The sequence below is a fragment of the Anomaloglossus baeobatrachus genome, chromosome 3, assembly GCF_048569485.1.
Source record: "Anomaloglossus baeobatrachus isolate aAnoBae1 chromosome 3, aAnoBae1.hap1, whole genome shotgun sequence".
NCBI lineage: Eukaryota > Metazoa > Chordata > Amphibia > Anura > Aromobatidae > Anomaloglossus > Anomaloglossus baeobatrachus.
In genome coordinates, this window is record NC_134355.1 from 333,092,375 (window position 1) to 333,111,149 (window position 18,775).

At 42.9% G+C, this 18,775-nt stretch overlaps 1 protein-coding gene across 2 annotated transcripts in view; it reads left to right on the top strand.

The window, feature by feature from the left end:
- Positions 1-18,775, top strand: part of ATG5 (autophagy related 5) — a 256,782-nt gene that overhangs the window by 208,495 nt on the left and 29,512 nt on the right. The window lies entirely within an intron of this gene.

Sequence of the window (18,775 nt, forward strand, 5' to 3'; positions counted from 1 at the left end):
AGCTGTATAGGCTTACATGGAGAGCGTAGCACCGCCTTACACAATGGTCCCTGTGTAAGCCAGCAAAGAAGAGGAGTGCTGATATGACTTAGATGGGTGGGGCGACCAGGAAAGATGGTGATTAGTGAGTACAGTGCCTTGCGAAAGTATTCGGCCACCTTGAATTTTTCAACCTTTTCCCACATTTCAGGCTTCAAAAATAAAGATAAAAATTTGAATGTTATGGTGAAGAATCAACAACAAGTGGGACACAATTGTGAAGTTGAACGAAATGTATTGCTTATTTTAAAATTTTGTAAAAAAGAATAAACTGAAAGTTGGGTCGTGCAATATTATACAGCCCCTTTACTTTCAGTGAAGCAAACTTACTCCAGAGGTTCATTGAGGATCTCTGAATGATTCAATGTTGTCCTAAATGACTGATGATAAATATAAGCCACCTGTGTGTAATCAAGTCTCCGTATAAATGCACCTGCTCTGTGATAGTCTCATTGTTCTGTTTAAAGCAAGAAAGCATCATGAAGACCAAGGATCACAACAGGCAGGTCCGTGATACTGTTGTGGAGAGGTTTAAAACCAGTTTTGGTTACAAAAAGATTTCCACAACTTTAAACATCCCAAGAAGCACTGTGCAAGCGATCATATTGAAATGGAAGGAGTAGCATACCACTGCAAATCTACCGAGATCCCGCCGTCCCTCAAAAATTTTATCTCAAACAAGGAAAAGACTGATCAGAGATGCAGCTAAGAGACCCATGACCACTCTGGATGAACTGCAGAGATCTAAAGCTGATGTGGGAGAGTCTGTGCAGAGGACAACAATCAGTCGTACACTGCACAAATCTGGCCTTTATGGAAGAGTGGCAAGAAAAAAAGCCATTTCTCAAGATATTCATAAAAAGTGACTTAAAGTTTGCCACAAGCCACCTGGGAGACACACCAAACATGTGGAAGAAGGTGCTCTGGTCAGATGAAACAAAATTGAACTTTTTGGGCACAATGCCAAATGATATGTTTGGCGTAAAAGCAAAACAGCTCATTACCCTGAACACACCATCCCCACTGTCAAACATGGTGGTGGCAGCATCATGGTTTGGGCCTGCTTTTCTTCAGCAGGGACAGGGAAGATGCTTAAAATTGATGGGAAGATGGATGGAGCCAAATATAGGACTATTGAAGAAAACCTGTTAGAGTCTGCAAAAGACCTGAAACTAGGCTGGAGATTTGTCTTTCAACAAGACAATGATCCCAAACATAAAGCAAAATCTACAATGGAATGGTTCGCAAATAAACGTATCCAGATGTTACAATGGCCAAGTCAAAGTCCAGACCTGAATCCAATCGAGAATCTGTGGAAGGAGCTGAAAACTGCTGTTCACAAACGCTCTCCATTCAACCTCACTCAGCTCGAGCTGTTTGCAAAGGAAGAATGGGCAAGAATTTCAGCCTCTCGATGTGCAAAACTGATAGAGACATACCCCAGGCGACTTGCAGCTGTCATCGCAGCAAAAGGTGGTGCTCCAAAGTATTAACTTAAAGGGGCCGAATAATATTGCTCGCCCCACTTTTTAGTTTATTATTTTTTATAACAGTTTAAAATAAGCAATAAATATTGTTCACCTTCACAATTGTGTCCCACTTGTTGTTGATTCTTCACCATAACATTACATCTTTTTATCTTTATGTTGAAGCCTGAAATGTGGGATAAGGTTGAAAAATTCAAAGGGTCCGAATACCTTCGCAAGGCACTGTATGTTAATGTACAGGATGGGCCAGAAGTATGGATACACCCTGGATGGGCCATAGGTTTCGGTACACGCTTATAAAATGGAAGTAGAGTACATGGGAGGGGCAAAACATTTGAGGTTGGGTGATGCCCATGGTGGCCATCTGCAAAGCTGCCATTTTGAATTCAACTTTACTCTTTTTTTTTAGCAGGGTGTATCTATACTTATGGCCCACCCAGGGTGTATCCATACTTATGGCCCACCCTGTACTTACACTGCATTACATAATTAGACAGGATTAGGGAAAAATGATTGAGTGCTTCATTTACACTTAGAAACTGTACACGGGTGCCTCCAAAGCCTTTTATCCTGAACAACATATAGTTCTGAATATTGTTTGTTTCCACTTTAAGCTAGATGGAAGCAGCTAAACATGAACAGACAACTTTCTAAAGTGTATGGAGTATCCCACTCTCCTCTAACTGCAATTAATGGGGTAAGGAAGAAGGGTCGAGCATGTTCTTTTTCAACATGCCCAATCCTATGTTGCTACAGAAAATTAGACTCTATCAGAGGAGTCTGGCAGACCTTCATTACTTTTCACCCTTCAGAATACATACACACTCGGCATATCTCTGTATGTAACAGTTAGTAGGAAGAATTGTTGGCCCAGCAAACATTTTTAAAAAGTAATATTTCAGATTACCTATACAATGATCTGTTTAGAACGGCATAAAGTAGAACAACAGAAGAAGTTACTTTTTGCTGTGATCAGGTAAGTTACAGGGCTGCTGAACAGTAGTCACTGTTGTAAAAAATGATAGGCGGTGGAATTTGAGAGCAGGGATGACTGGGAATCTCTGGAGGAAATTGCCTCTGTCTGAGACTCTTTCCTTTTAAGATGGAAACTGTTTACTTCACACAAAGGGATTGTCTGTAATCCGGGCTTCACCTGAACCAGGTAATGGTTTCTGTTGATGACATCAGTAAGTTCACCGAATACCAGAAATTTTCTAAATACCTGTGTCTTCCTTTTTTACTTGTCATTTTATTGATTTTTTTTTTTTTTTTGTTGATGGATAAAAGTACAAATATAGGATTCAAGATTAGGAAATGCCAAGGCAGCTCCATGCTCAACCTCCTTTGTAGTGTGTTTACATATTCAGCTTTATAGTATCTACACGCATATTGCTACTCACTGCAGTCACCAATATAGTTCTGCCCATAGGATTTGTCCTATTTTTTTTTGTTCATCTTTAGAGTCAAGCTAAAGATCATCAGGCAAACTTTAAACAACACTTTTTATGGATATCATTGAGAAATGGCTTTCTTCTTGCCACTCTTCCATAAAGGCCTGGTTTGTGCAGTGTACGACTGATTGTTGTCCTATGGACAGACTCTCCCACCTCAGCTGTAGATCTCTGCAGTTCATCCAGAGTGATCATGGGCCTCTTGGCTGCATCTCTGATCAGTCTTCTCCTTGTTTGAGATGAAAGTTTTGAGGGATGGCTGGGTCTTGGTAGATTTGCAGTTGTATGATACTCCTTCCATTTCAATATGATCGCTTACACAGTGCTCCTTGGGATGTGTAAAGTTTTGGAAATCTTTTTGTAACCAAATCCGGCTTTAAACTTCTCCACAACAGTATCACGGACCTGCCTGTTGTGTTCCTTGGTTTTCATGATGCTCTCTGTGCTTTAAACAGAACACTAACACTATCACAGAGCAGGTGCATTTATACGGAGACTTGATTACACACAGGTGGATTATATTTATCATCATCAGTCATTTACGACAACATTGGATCATTCAGAGATCCTCAATGAACTTCTGGAGTGAGTTTGCTGCACTGAAAATAAAGGGGATGAATAATATTGCGCACCCACTTTTCAGTTATTTATTTTTTTAAAAAGTTTAAAATAAGCAATACATTTCATTCAACTTCACAATTTTGTCCCACTTGTTGATTCTTCACCATAACATTAAATTTTTTATCTTTATGTTTGAAGCCTGAAATGTGGGAAAAGGTTGAAAAATTAAAGGCCGAATACTTTTGCAAGGCACTGTACATCACTTTGGGGCACAGTCATAGCTGGGGGTTACATACATTGCTGGGGGTATATACATAGCTAGGGGCACAGAAAGCCAGGGGGATGATGGGGGGCACAGACAGCCATGGGGACGCCGGAGTTGCACAGACAGCCATGGGTACGCTGAAGTTGCACAGCCAAGGGGACACCGAAGGGACACAGACAGCCCTGGGGAATGCCGGGGGGCACAGAGCGCACTGGGGGAAGCTGGTAGCACAGAGAGCGCTGGGGGCACAGAGCACTGGAGGAGGCTGAAGGGTACAGAAATCACTGGGGGAGGCTTGGGGCACAGAGAGCACTGGGGAGGATGGGGAACATAGAAGGCACTGGGGCAGGCTGGGGTCACAGACAGACCTGGGGAGGCTGTGGTCACAGACAGAACTTTGAGAGGCTGGGGGAAACAGACAGACCTGGAGGAGGCTGGGGGGAACAGACAGACATGGGGGAGGCTGAGGGCACAGACAGACATGGGGGGGATGGGGGAACAGTCAGACCTGGGGGAGGCTGGGGTAGCAGACAGACCTGGGGGAGGCTGGTGTCACAGACAGATCTGGGAGAGGCTGCAGGCAAAGAGAGCCCTGAGAGAGGCTGGAGGCACAGACACTCCCAGGGGGGGGCTGGGGGCACAGACAGACCCAGGGGAGGCTGGGGGCACAGACAGACCTGGGAGAGGCTGGGGTCACAGACAGACTTGGGGGAGACCGGGGTCACAGACAGACCTGGGGGAGGCTGCGGGCACATAGAGCACTAAGGGTGGCTGGGGGCACAGACAGACCTGATGGAGGCTGAGGTTACAGACATACCTGGGGGAGGCTGGGGTCACTGACAGACCTGGGGGAGCCTGGGGGCACAGAAAGCACTGAGGGAGGTTGGTGGCACTGACAGACCTGGGGGGAGGCTGTGGGGATAGAAAGCGTTGCCAGGGAGAGAGAATGCTGGGGGCACAGAGAGCGTTGCGGGGACCACACTGCGGGCAGAGCAAGACTTGCGGGGTCAAAGAACGCTGCGGAGACAGAAAACGCTGCGGGGACAATGCAGCGGGTACAGCGAGACCTGGGTGATGATGGTGCAATCACTCCACTTCTTTTGAACAGGAGCGCGCCTACCCCGCCTACAAAGTACGTCCTCAAGTTAGCCAGTGTCAGCATAGGGACGTAGTCCTTTGGTATAGGAATCGCAGGGTTCAGCATTGAATGCACAGTGCAGGGTTTTAAAGGGCCAGCAGGATGCGGCTACCGCCCCAGCACTGCGGTTCCTGGGAATCTGACCGTGGGCCACAGAAAAAGTCATTGCGGGCCGCATACGGCCTCTGGGCCGGAGGTTCCCCACCCCTGACCTAAACGGATATTCCAAGCAAGGATAGCACTACTTAGAGAAGCAACCAAGTGGTCCATAGTCCATAGAGGAGCTACAGAGATACACAGCTCATTTGAGAGAATCTGTCCACAGGACAACTATTAGTCGTCTACGCCAGAAATCTGGCCTTTTATGGAGGAGTTTCAAGAAGAAAGCCGTTTTTTAAAGTTAGCCCTAAGAAGTCATGTTTACAAAAATCCATCTATGTGAGACAGCCAGCATGTGCAAGAAGGTGCTCTGGTCAGGTGAAACCAAAGTAGAACTATTTAGGGTAAATGCAAAACGCTATGTGTGGCAGAAAACTAACAGTGCACATCACTGTGAAAACACCATCACCACAGTCAACCTTGGTGGTGGCAGCATCATGCTGTGGGGATGCTTTTCTTCAGCAGAGACAGGGAAGCTGGTTAGAGTTGATGGGAAGATGGATAGCGATAAATACAGATCAATCCTGCAGGAAAACCTGTTAAAGACGGCAAAACACTTGAGACTTGGTCATAGGTTCACTGTCCAACGGCCCTAAACATACTGCCAGAGCTACAATAGATGGTTTAGATAAAAGCATATTTATGTGTTTGAATGGTCCAGTCAACGTTCATACCTAAATCCCATTGAGAATCTGTCACAAAGCTTGAAAACTACTGTTCTTATATCTTCTCCATCCAATCTCTCTGAGCTAGAGCTGTGTTGCAAAGAATAATAATGTAGGTAAAAATGTCACCCTCCAGATGTGCAAAGCTGGTAGAGACATTCCCCAAAAGACTTGTAGCGGTAATTGCAGAGAAAGGTGGTCCTATAAACTATTGACTCACGTGGACTGGATACAAATGCTCATCACAATTTTAAAATTTATATTCTTAAAATATTTTAGAAAAGTATTATTGCTTTACACATTAAAAATACTTACAAGTTTGTGTTATGATAAATTTACCTAAAATCCAGAGTAAATTTACAGGGTATGACTACTTTTTCAAGGCACTGTATGCAAAGATGTTACGGATGAACTTTCATTTATTGATTTGGCTCCTTGAGAGAGATAAATATTAAGTGGGCTTTGCACGCTGCGACATCGCTAGCGATGTCGAGCGTGATAGCACCCGCCCCCATCGTACGGCTGATATGTGGTGATCGCTGCTGTAGCGAACATTATGGCTATGGCAGCGTCACACGCACATACCTGTGACCGGCGAACTGCCTCCTTTCTAAGGGGGCGGTTCGTTCAGCGTCACAGCAGCGTCACTGAACCACCGCCCAATAGAAAAGGAGGGGCGGAAATGAGCGGCTGGAACATGCCGCCCACCTCCTTCCTTCCTCCTTTTCCGGTGGACGCAGGTAAGGAGATGTTTGTCGTTCCAGCGGCGTCACACATAGCGATGTGTTCTGCCGCAGGAACGACAAACAACATCGTTACTGCAGCAGCAACGATAATTGGGAAGAGGGGGCCATGTCACCGATGAGCGATTTTGAATGTTTTTGCGACGATTCAAAATCGCTCATAGGTGTCACACACAACGACATCGCCAATGCGGCCGGATGTGCGTCACCAATTCCGTGACCCCAACGAGATCGCTTTAGCGATCTCGTAGTGTGTAAAGCCACCTTTAGCGTTAATTATATTTTACCCAATTCACCCACTAGTGTAATCTTTATGGAGGCAGCCTGAAGGTGACATCAGCAATGTGTTGTATCATGCATAGTATTGTAACCTCTTCTCTCAGGCCAAGCTCACATGACTGTATAATAAATTGACGGAAGTGTGAAAGTAGCCTTACAGAATTGCAAGGTATATGTAAAAAATGTATGTTATGCAATGGGTCTGTATGACATCTGATTTTTTTTTTTTTTTCTTCAGACCCATAGAGTTGAATGCCATCCAATTTAAGGAAGAAACTAGTAGTGCATGCTGTGATTTTTTTTTTCACACACACAAGTGGGGGGGTTAAAAAAGCACTCATCTGCATTGTCGCATTGACTTGGTTCTAGTGCAGTCAATGTGCTGTTTATTTTTTCATGGACTGCAGTCTGACCGAAAACAGAGTAGATATCGGGAAAACCAATCTCGACAAAAAATCAGCAATCTTCAAAATAATGTGCATTTTCTGCTTTGAGCAGAGAGGTTTTCTCATTTTATAACATAATGGCATTTTTATCAATGATGGGGCATTCGAATTTAGTGACCGCTTTATAAATTCATCTTTGCTTTGCTATTCTTAAGGCAGCATTGTGTTGAAAAATGTATACATTTAGATCAGGGGTGGGTAATCTTCCCAAGGGGCCACATGAGAGACACTAACTAATGTGGAGAGCAAAACCAACCAGTCGAGCTTTTCTGCTCATTACTATGGTTTCATATTAATTTTTATCACTTAATATTGATCACAATTACACTGGGATTATGAGGAATTATGACTTTCAGGCTCATTTTTCAGGCTAACATCCTTTTACAGACAGTCATCATGGCTATCTGATACATAAATTTGACTTGAACTATTCAGCAACTATTTCGCAAATTATTAGTTATGCAGATTCTGGTCATGTTACTTCATTGTTCTGTTTAGCTCCTAAAACTGTAAATTTTAATTTTTATAACTTTCTTCGTATTATATAAATCCATCTTTAACTTTCAAAATTGCCTGAATCCTTCTGGGCATGCTCCCAATCAGATTCAAGCATGTCTTGATCTAAATCTGTTCTCAGATCTTTTACACGTTCCCAATATTAGTGCGTACTCACTTGGGTATGTATACAGCTTTTTCTTCAACTCTACCCCAAAGTATTAATTTAGTTTGAGGTCTGGGGACTTGAGGATCAGCACCTCTACTTCATTGTCATTGAACCATTTCTTTGACAATCTGGACAAATGCTTTAAGTTGTTGTCCTGCTGGAAGACACTGATGTTTTTTCATACCCATAGTACTCGAGTGTACAAAGTAACTTGCCTTGTACGATACTCACATACAACTCAACATTGAGACCACCATCAATCTTGGTCAAGTATCCAATGCCTTTGTAAAACAACCCCATATCATGAGGCTTCCTCCACTGAACTTGACAGCTCCGTCAATTTCTCAATCTGTTAGACCCTTTTTCCCTTGTTTTTTCCAGACCCATCTGCATTCAGAGCCTAGTTGATTCATGTTTGTCTCATTGCTTCAAATCACCCGTTTCCAATCTTCTACTGTCCACTTTTCGTACTTTTTTGCAAATGCGACCTGACGCTTCTTTTGACAATATTGAAGTCGAGGCTTTGTCACCTTTTTCCAGGCCACCATTCCAGACTTGTGTAATGTGTGTCACATGGTGCTAGCATGGATGTCTGTGATATCACTATTATGAAACATACGAGCCGCCTCCACTGCCGTGTTTGTCACGCCAGAACTGATAGACCTTGTAATGAGCTGACTTTTTGACTACAATATTTTGCCTGGATGGCCACCTCTTGGCTTTTGAATGAATGGACAGACTTCATTTCATATTCTTCCATCTTTCATGGCATTCACATGATGCAGTTTGGCAATTTTCTGGGCTGAGAGACTGTGATCAATGAGCTGCATGATGCGGTTTCTCTTTACTTTGGAAATCTTCATAACTGCTCCTCATGTCGAACCAATGACCTTCCGCTTGGAAATCAACCTAATAGCACACAGAGCGATTAGGAAATGTGCGAACAAGTTGTAATTTGTAGTATACAGGAAGAAAAAGATTTTTCCATTACCAGGAGCAAAACTGTAACAATGCAGTAACATAAGAAGAATCTACATAACTAATCATTTGCAAGACAAATTTATGTATGAGATAGCCAAGATGTTTGTCTATAAAATTATGTTACATTAGAAGCAGTAGTGGATGGTATGATATGGAGCCTGAGGCCCCACGCTCGCCCCCTACACAGCATAATATCACCACGCTCGCCCCCTACACAGCATAATATCACCACACTGCCCTCCTACACAGCATGACATCACCACGCTGCCCCGCTACACAGCATGACATCACCACACTGAACCCCTACACAGCATGATGTCCCCAGGCAACCCCCCTAAACACAGCAAGACCTCCCCATTCAGCCCCCTACACAGCCCCCACTCACAGTATATCATCACAGAACCCTCCCATGCACTGATATTTACATACAGCCCCCTTGCACAGTACTGTATAATGTCCCCACACAGCCTCCCATGGAGGATGATGTCTACACACAACTCTCTTGCACACTTTTATTTCCCCATAGTTTCCCACAGTAAACTGTCTATTTAAATAATGTAAAGCTATTCGCCTAACCCCTATTCCTGCTGCACTGGTCTGTTCCGTATACTAAGGCAGAACTGGTGCGATGTAGTGACGTCCTTGCACCTGCGGCACTCTCAGGATACACTGGCTCATTGATAAAAGAGGGAGCTGTTTTCTCCCTGTCCATCATTGTTTTTACCTGTATCTGCATCCCACGGATGTAGATATGTGGTGCATATGTCCTGTGCATATGTGCCTGACAGTGAGCACAGTCACAGCGTGAACTGAGTCATAAGGGTACTTTACACGCTGCGATAATGGTAACGATATCGCTAGCGAGCGTACCCGCAAATTGCTGCCCGTGGTGCACAACATCGCTAACACCCGTCACACGGACTTACCTTCCCTGCGACGTCGCTCTGGCCAGCAATCCGCCTCCTTTCGGGGTCGGTTCATGCGGCGTCACAGCGACGTCACACGGCAGCCGTCCAATAGCAGAGGAGAGGCGGAGATGAGCAGCTGGAACATGCCGCCCACCTCCTTCTTTCCTCATTGCCGGTGGACGCAGGTAAGGAGATGTTCGTCGTTCCTGCGGTGTCACACATAGCGATGTGTGATGCCGCAGGAACGACAAACAACATCATACCTGCAGCAGCAACGATATTAAGGAAATGAACGACGTGTCAACGAGCAACGATTTTTCATGTTTTTGCGCTCGTTCATCGTCGCTCATTGGTGTCACACGCTGCGAAGTCGCTAACGGCGCCGGATGTGCGTCACTGACGACGTGATCCCGACGATATATCGTTAGCGATGACGCAACGTGTAAAGCACCCTTTAGGGTAAGTGTACACAACGTCTTTATCAGGCAGAACATAGCTGAAAGGTGCCCCAAAATAATAAAAAAAATGTATGCACTGCAATGTAACAATCAAATGATGACCGATATTTCAGTCTTTTTGAACTTCTTTTAACTGTTTCAGGCTTCGAAAACCATGAAGCTGCTAAAAGAAGTGACTGGTCCATGTTTCTTGCGGCTTTCGCTTGGAAGTCGCTCACTTTTAATACATATATTTAAAGAAAAAAAGAAAAACAGTCGGCAAAGCCGCTGCAAAATGTCCGGTATAACATAAAAGAAAAAATATGCTTCAGGAAAAACTCAACTGTTTTTCTGAAGCAGTTTTTGCATGGTATGCTGTGTCTAAGACAGATTGTGCACATACGCTATACGCTATAGTCATTAGCTTTACATTTATTACCTATGTTTATCAAAGGGTAATCCATCAATTAAAAACAAGTAAAGTGTTAATGTAGTTGTGCGCTCACCGCATATTGATGACCTTAGCATGAATGGAGCGGCAAAGCGAAGTTTCAGTGTTTAGTGGCTGCTGTCGAGGGCTGCAGGTCAGCTGCAATTTCTTTAATAGATGCCCTGCTGTACCTGGCAGTGCATTTTGCAGCTCCGTTCAAAATGTATACATCCAGCCATGTCTAAAGCAAATGACATCTGATCTGTGGGGGTGTATGATCCCCTTCGATCTCACTTTGATGACGTACCCTGTGGATAGTTCATCAATTTGCTGTGACAGGACAACCCCTTTAACCACACATTGTAATATTTTGTTCTGACTGCATTTGAAAGTGTTACAAATAGAATGAATTCCTTTTTCTAAAAATTCAGAGACGGGAATATCCAGCTCATGCTGATGACTGTAAGTGAGATGCTTCTCTGACCTTGAATAGTAAAACTTGGTTATCCCACAGCTTGGAATTTCCTGATGGTTAAGCCTGGGAAAAGCTGCCTTTTTGACCATTTCCCTGGTCATGGGATTCTACAGTTAGGAGTCTACAGATATCGTCAGATCTTTACGCACTTAAACATGCTTGTTAATGTATAAAAGATGAAGATTTAAGGCTTTCATCTTTTAAAAACCGTAGAAGAATGAATCGTGTCCTGTGCTCAGAGGACTGTATAAAGCAAAATCCTATATTCGATAGAAGCGCAAATACGATCAACAAAACAAAGTTTTTCAGCCTCCCATATAATGGTGCTTGAAACTGTGTGAACCCTTCAGAAATTTCCATATTTCTTCATAAGTGTGACCAAAAAGTACTTCATTTTTTCACACATGCCCTGTAAGTAGATGGGGATCCAAATCAAACACGATTCAAAAATTGTAGGCAGTCATTGTTTCATTGAGGAAAATAATCCAATATCACATGTCTGAGTGGCAAAAGTATGTGAACCTTTGCTTTTAGTATCTGGTATGCCCCCTTTGTACAGCAATAACTGCATCTAAAGGTTTCCAGTAATTGTTGATTAGTCCTGGAGGTATTTTAGCCCCTTCCACCCTACAAAACAGATTTAGCTATGTTATGGTGGTGGGTTTTCTCCCATGAACTTCTTGCTTCAGGTCCTTCCACAATATTTCTATATTATCTAGGTCAGGACTTTGCGTTGACTATTCCAAAACTTTAATTTCATTTTTTGGTAGAACAACTTGTGTGATTTGGGTTGTTGTCTTGTTGCATGACTCACATTCTCTTGAGATCCAGCTAATGGACAGCTGTGCTGACATTTTCATTTAGAATATGTTGTTATAATACATGTTATAATTGTTCCATAATTGTTATTGTTCCATCAATGATGGCAAGCTGTCCTGGCCCAGATACAACAAAACAGGTCCAAAACATGAATAATAGAACCACCACTGCATTTCACAGAGAATGAGGTTTTTATCCCCTTTGCAAGCAATGATTTATATTTAAGTCATAGGTTGTGTCCCGGCCTTTAATGCGGGCTGACTTGCTGAGCCTACATCTTTCCTTGCACATGTCGGCTGATATAATCAGTCGAAACGTGCCTCTAACAGGTGATCCACCAGTGGTTCTTAACTAGTTAAATCCTGCTTTCAATCTCTGACAGCGGGATTTATCACACGCCAGCAGGGAGTGCATCATTCTCTAATCATATCACAGGGCTGCCAATGGATTGTCATGACAGCCGGGGATCAACCCCTTTGTCTGTCATGACGAACTTCCTGTGAATGCCAGATGTGAGCCGAGGTTCATAGGAAGTCCTCATTTCTGCTGTATAGAGCAGTGCTGATGCACTGCTCTATACAGCACAGGTGATCAGACAATTGCAGCTTCAAGCCTCCAAAGGGAACTAGTAAAATAATAAACAGTTGGAAGAAAAGTTTTTAAAAATATGAAAAACAAAACACAAGTTCAAATCACACCCCCTCTTCCTCCTGTTTTCTCCAATGAAAATAAAAAAATACATATTTGGTATTGTCGCAATCAAAAATGCCAGATCTATCAAAATATAAAATACACGATGAATGGCTCTTGGAGGAAGGGGAGGAAAACTGAAATCGCCGGGGGGTGAAGGGTTTAGGGCTCATGCGCATGTAACTGCAGAATATTCTGCAGCGATTTGACAGCACATGTGCGCGTTAAATCACTACAGAAAGACTGCATAATGAATGCAGTTTTTTTGCTAAAAAAAAAAGGCCAATTTCTTGCGCTCTGGCTGCTGCCCCCACCATAGACAGAGTGGGAGCTGCATCCAGAACGCAGAAATAATTGACATGCTCCTTTTATGAATGCACGGATTTGGGTCAAAATTTTAGCACCCAAATCGCTGCATTCATAAAAGCAACTTACGCATGTCTCATGCACAATCTTCATAGATTGTGCTGGGGATGCAGGATGCATGCATTTACGCTGCAGTGCAATACGCAGCATAAATGCATGTGAGTACACAACGTGCGCATGAGCCCTTATGCTGTAACTAGACATTGCTCCAATTGCGTTCTTATTTTATCAGGTGATCCTTTTCAAACTGCAGGGAGGCAGGAATGTTCTTTTGGAGTGCTAGTGCCTTCTCCTTGCTACTTTTCCATGCATATAATTGCTCAGTGTCTTCCTCATGAAAATTAAGATTAGCTAATGGGAGACTCCTTTAGTTCCTTAGAAGTTACCTTTGTTTCCTTTATGACCTTGCATACTATTGTACACCGTACTTTGTCTTTCTTGGTCGACCATTTCTAGGTAGGGTAGTAATGTTTTTTTATTTCCTTTCTTTGTATACACTCTGTATTTGTGGAGTTCAAACTTTTTAAAGATGGGTTTGTACCCTCTTATAGCCCGATGAGCATCAACAACTCATCTCCTTAGATCCTCAGAAATCTCATTGTTCCCGCCATGATACACTTCCACAAACATGTTGTGAAAAGTTGAATTTTATAAATCCCTGTTCTTAAAAGGAGTTGTACTCTACTAAGGCAACCTCTTCTCATTCCACATTTTCCCAGGTAAATTAATAAAGCCTATACTTACCTCCCGTATCGGCGCCCTTCCAGCTGTGTCCGGGCTTGCAGTGCTTGTGCTCATGTGGGGTTGGGAAGTCATGGGAGCCCCACATCCAATCAGCGCGGGCTTCCTTCTTCCTGCCTTTGGACCAAACAAGCAATTGACAGGAAGTGAGCACAACCGCAGTGCTCGTTTCCTGTTGATTAACTCGTTTGGTGAAAGGTGGTGGAGAAGGACGCCAGCGCTGATTGGAATTGGGGCTCGTGTGATGACACAACCCCATGTGAGCATTAGCACTTCAAGCCCGGACACTGCTATAAGGGCGCCAGTTCGGGAGCTGAGTATAGGCTTATTAATTTATCTGGGTAAAATATGTGGAATCCGTAGGGGTTATCCTAGTAGTGGACTACTCGCTTAAATAAACTTGGTTGCTCACTCACACCTAATTGTCATCCCATTGATTGAAAACGGACTCTAATTTTATTTTCAAAATTATCTGCTACTCCTAATGGTTTACATAGTGTTGCCACTCTGTCATGTGATATTGGAACTTTGTTTTCTTAATTAACCCTTTCACCCCAGGGGATTTTTCATTTTTTACACCCCTTCTTCCAAGAGCCATAGCTTTTTTTATTTTTTTTTTCCATCAATATAGCTATATAAGGGTTTGTTTCTACAGGACGAGTTGCACTTTTGAGTGACAAAATTAATTTTGCCACATATTGTACTGGAAAATGTGAAAAAAATTCCAAGTGCGGTGAAATTGCAAAAAAAAGTGCAATTGCACATTTCTTTTTTTTTTATTTACTATGTTCACAATGGAAAGTAAAGTTGACCTGGCAATATGATTGCCCGGGTCAGTATGATTTTGTAGATACCAAAAATATACAGCTCTGGCAAAAATTAAGAGACCACTACACAGTTTTTTAAAAATCAGCTTCTCTACAAGTCTTGACAGCCATTCCATTCCAGTGTCCGTTGAATTCCAACCAGAGTACAGACCGGAAAAGGGCGAAAGTGACGCTCCACTGACCGAGATGACCATCATCTTATTCGAATGTCACTCAGCAACCGCAGGATGACATCAAGTGACCTACAAAAGGAATGGCAAATGAGAGCTGGGCTGAAGTGCATGGCAAGAACAGTTCGTAACAGGCTCCTAGAGGCAGGGCTCAAGTGCTGTAAAGCTAGAGAAAAGCCTTTCATCAATGAAAAGCAAAGGAGAGCCAAGCTGATGTTTGCCAAAGACCATAAGGATTGGACCATAGAGGAGATTGGACCATAGAGGACTGGAGTAAGGTAATCTTCTCTGATGAGTCTAATTTTCAGCTTTGCCCAACACCTGGTCATCTAAGGGTTAGACAGAGACCTGGAGAGGCGGACTAGCCATATTGTCTTGCACCCACTGTGAAATTTGGTGGAGGATCTGTGATGATCTGGGGATGCTTCAGCAAGTCTGGAATTGGGCAGATTTAACTTTGCAAAGGAAATATGAATCAAGCCGCATACAAGATTATCCTGGAAAACCAGTTGCTTCCTTGTGCTCAGGCAATATTCCCTGAGGAGTGTTTTTTCCAGCAGGGAAATGCGCCATGCCACACAGCTAGGTCAATCAATGTGTGGATGAAGGACCACCACATCAAAACCCTGTCAGGACCAGCCCAATCTCCAGATCTGAACCCCATTGAAAACCTCTGGAATGTAATCAAGAGGAAGATGGATAGTCACAAGTCATCAAACAAAGACGAACTGCTTAAATATTTGCACCAGGAGTAGCATAAGGTAATCCAAAAGTAATGTGAAAGACTGATGGAAAGCATGCCAAGACGCATGAAAGCTTTGATTAAAAATCATGGTTATTCCACAAAATATTGATTTCTGAACTCCTCCTGAGTTAAAACATTAGTATTGTTGTTTCTAAATGATTATGAACTTTTTTTCTTTGCATTATTTGAGGTCTGAAAGCAATGCATGTTTTGTTATTTTGACCATTTCTCATTTTCAGAAAATAAATACAAAATGTATTGCTTGGAAATTCAGAGACGTTGTCAGTAGTTTATAGAATAAAAGAGCACTTTAGATTTTACTTAAAATATACCTAGAAAGAGAATAATCAGAAAAACTGAACATTTTGTAGTGGTCTCATAATTTTTGCCAGAGCTGTAGTGTTACTTTTATTTAAGTGGCGGGGGGGGGGAGGAATTAAGAATTCCCCCCCCTGTTTTCTAGTACAAAACGTGGCAGAGTAAGTACAAAAGTACAACTTGTCCCGCAAAAAACAAGCCCTCACAAGGCTTTATTGACAGAAAAATAAAAAAGTTATGGCTCTTAGAGGATGAAAAACGGAGAATCTCCCGGTGGTAAAGGGGTAAATGCAAGACTATGGGGAAAATCTGCACGGAACACTCAGCCTACTGGCAAGACAAATTAACATGCTGTGGATTTGAATGACACTCCGAAGGTGAGTTTACGCAGAGTAATAAAGCAGCACATTAAGCCACTTTCCTGGATCTGTAAGATGCTGCATTTTTTGATTTGCGAAACACATGCAACACCAAAAATTCTCCAAATACTGATCGTGGGAACGTAGCCTTATTCACATAAAATGCTGACTTAGTGATTATTTTGCCGGGGTTGTGTGTAGTTTTTGTGCCTTAATGTGCTTAAAAGGTAGCCTTCAGCCTCCTGGAAAACTGTTTTGCTGTAAAAGTGTCATCAACCTCCAATCCCAAACAGTGGGAACATCTGGTTAATGCACAGATCCTGACATTATGTAATCCGGACATTTGTCTTTTATACAGTGTGTGCACAAACAAGGCAGTGATTAAATGATCCGCCATAGCAAATTACATTAGTGAAACCTTCAGGGTGAACCTGGTACCTTCCTTTTGACCTCAGGAACTGGTATTGTCTTGTATGACCTATTGTAAAAGAAGTAATTGAATATACTTTTGTCTTCTCTCAGCAGAGTTTCTTTTACTTATATAAACTCTGAGAAATTAAATTTTTGTGACCTGGAAGCAAACTATCATTTATCTTTCTTATATGTTATTATATTTGTCTACCATTTTTCATCAGAGCTGAAATCTGAACTTTATTTGTGCACATCCATGCTTTACATATACACCCAGGCCGTCTCTAATCATAATCATTGCCTTATATGTTACAGATTTCCATGTACGAAGTATAATATTCTTTATAGCAGGCCTCCACTGTGTACCAGTCATTAAGTTCACAATATTCCTGGAAATACCAGCTAAATTTCCTACAATAATTTATTGCTTTATTAGGCCAGCTGTTAAAATAACAGAAATGCTCACATTAGAAGTCACATCAATTTCAATTCGCAAGAAAAAGTCTACTTCCCAGTATTTAGTAGAATATGTAATCGTTCCATTTCACGCTGATCTGTTTTCCTCTCGGAATAGCACTCCAAACATCACATAATAAAACGAATTTTGTCACATTTTTTAATTTTCCGAAAAACCCCTGTTCATTGACTGCAGTTTCTGAAACAAACACAAAATAAAAACAAACGGTGCTTTACTCCCCCTTCACAGGTCCATCGCAGAGTTCCTACCACTGCTCCCAGTGTCTGATATGATCTACAGCGCTAACCGTTAACGTCCACACCGTTTAAACCGATAACTGAGCTCAGCAGCTCTTCCCAAGTTGAATGCACGTGCTGTACAGCGCTGTCAATGTGATGTCCGCACTGCAGACAATAACAGATACTGGACGGAAAGGCAGAGATGCAGCGCTGGACCAGGGGAGGGTTGGTAAAGCATGGATTTTTTTTTGTGTTTTGTCCTTTTACCAAGCTACAGACGGGTTTTAGAAAACTGGAAAAAACCCTTAATACAGAATAAAAAAGTGAAATTTGCTTGCATATGTAGTACAATGAATTTTCACTACAGCAGACATTATGTTCTATAGCAGCTAATATAGAAAAATATTGGGACTTGAGTCTACACATTGGTACCTAGTACATATCTGGAACAAAATCTGCAATGTTGCACTAGTCTTTTATACTCAAATTCATTTTAATTATATAGTGAAAAACGGTTTGCAGCATTGCTAAATGCATAACTCCTATTATATGGTTGCACATTCATCTTAATAGACACTATAACTCAGCCATTTCTTTGCACTAACATGTCTAACTGCCTGCAGTTGGCCAAGCAGTGAACTTCTGTTTGTGGAGGGTCGTTGTATTTTCTAGAAGGGATGTTTTGATAGGACAATATATTGCATAACTTTACTATGTAGTTTCTTAAAGGGAATCTGTCAGCAGGTTTTTGCTATATAAGCTGACGCCAGCATGCTGTAAGGGTTAAGACAGAAAGTTCAGGCATGCCTGTGTTGTCATTATCGCATCTTTTGTTTATTTGCTGTGTTTGTTTGACTGCCGGATCCTTATCGTTGCAGTAGCTAGCTCCCTCATGCCATATTGTCTGGCACACTCTCTCCTGTGACTGACACCTAACAGTGAATGTACAATTTCTATTGAGATTCTGGTGTGGGCGGGATAGCTCTTTGCACTAAGCTACATACCTAAAGCTAAAAATTCTGATTGTGTCAGAATGACTGCAGCCAGTAATCTGTACCGATATCGCTAGCGTGGGTACCCGTCCCCATCGGTTGTGCGACACGGGCAAATCGCTGCCCGTGGCGCACAACATCGCCCGGACCCGTCACACTACTTACCTGCCCTGCGACGTCGCTGTGACCGGCGAACCACCTCCTTTCTAAGGGGGCGGTCCGTGCGGCATCACAGCGACGTCACTAAGCGGCCGCCCAATCAAAGCGGAGGGGCGGAGATGAGCGGGGCGTAACATCCCACCCACCTCCTTCCTTCCGCATTGCGGGCGGCGGCAGGTAAGGAGAGGTTCCTCGTTCCTGCGGCATCATACGGGGCGATGTGTGCTGCCGCAGGAGCGACGAACTACATCGTACACACTGCAGCAGCGATATTTGAGAAGGGACCTCCATGTCACCGATGAGCGATTTTGAACGTTTTTGCGATGATTCAATATCGCTCATAGGTGTCACACG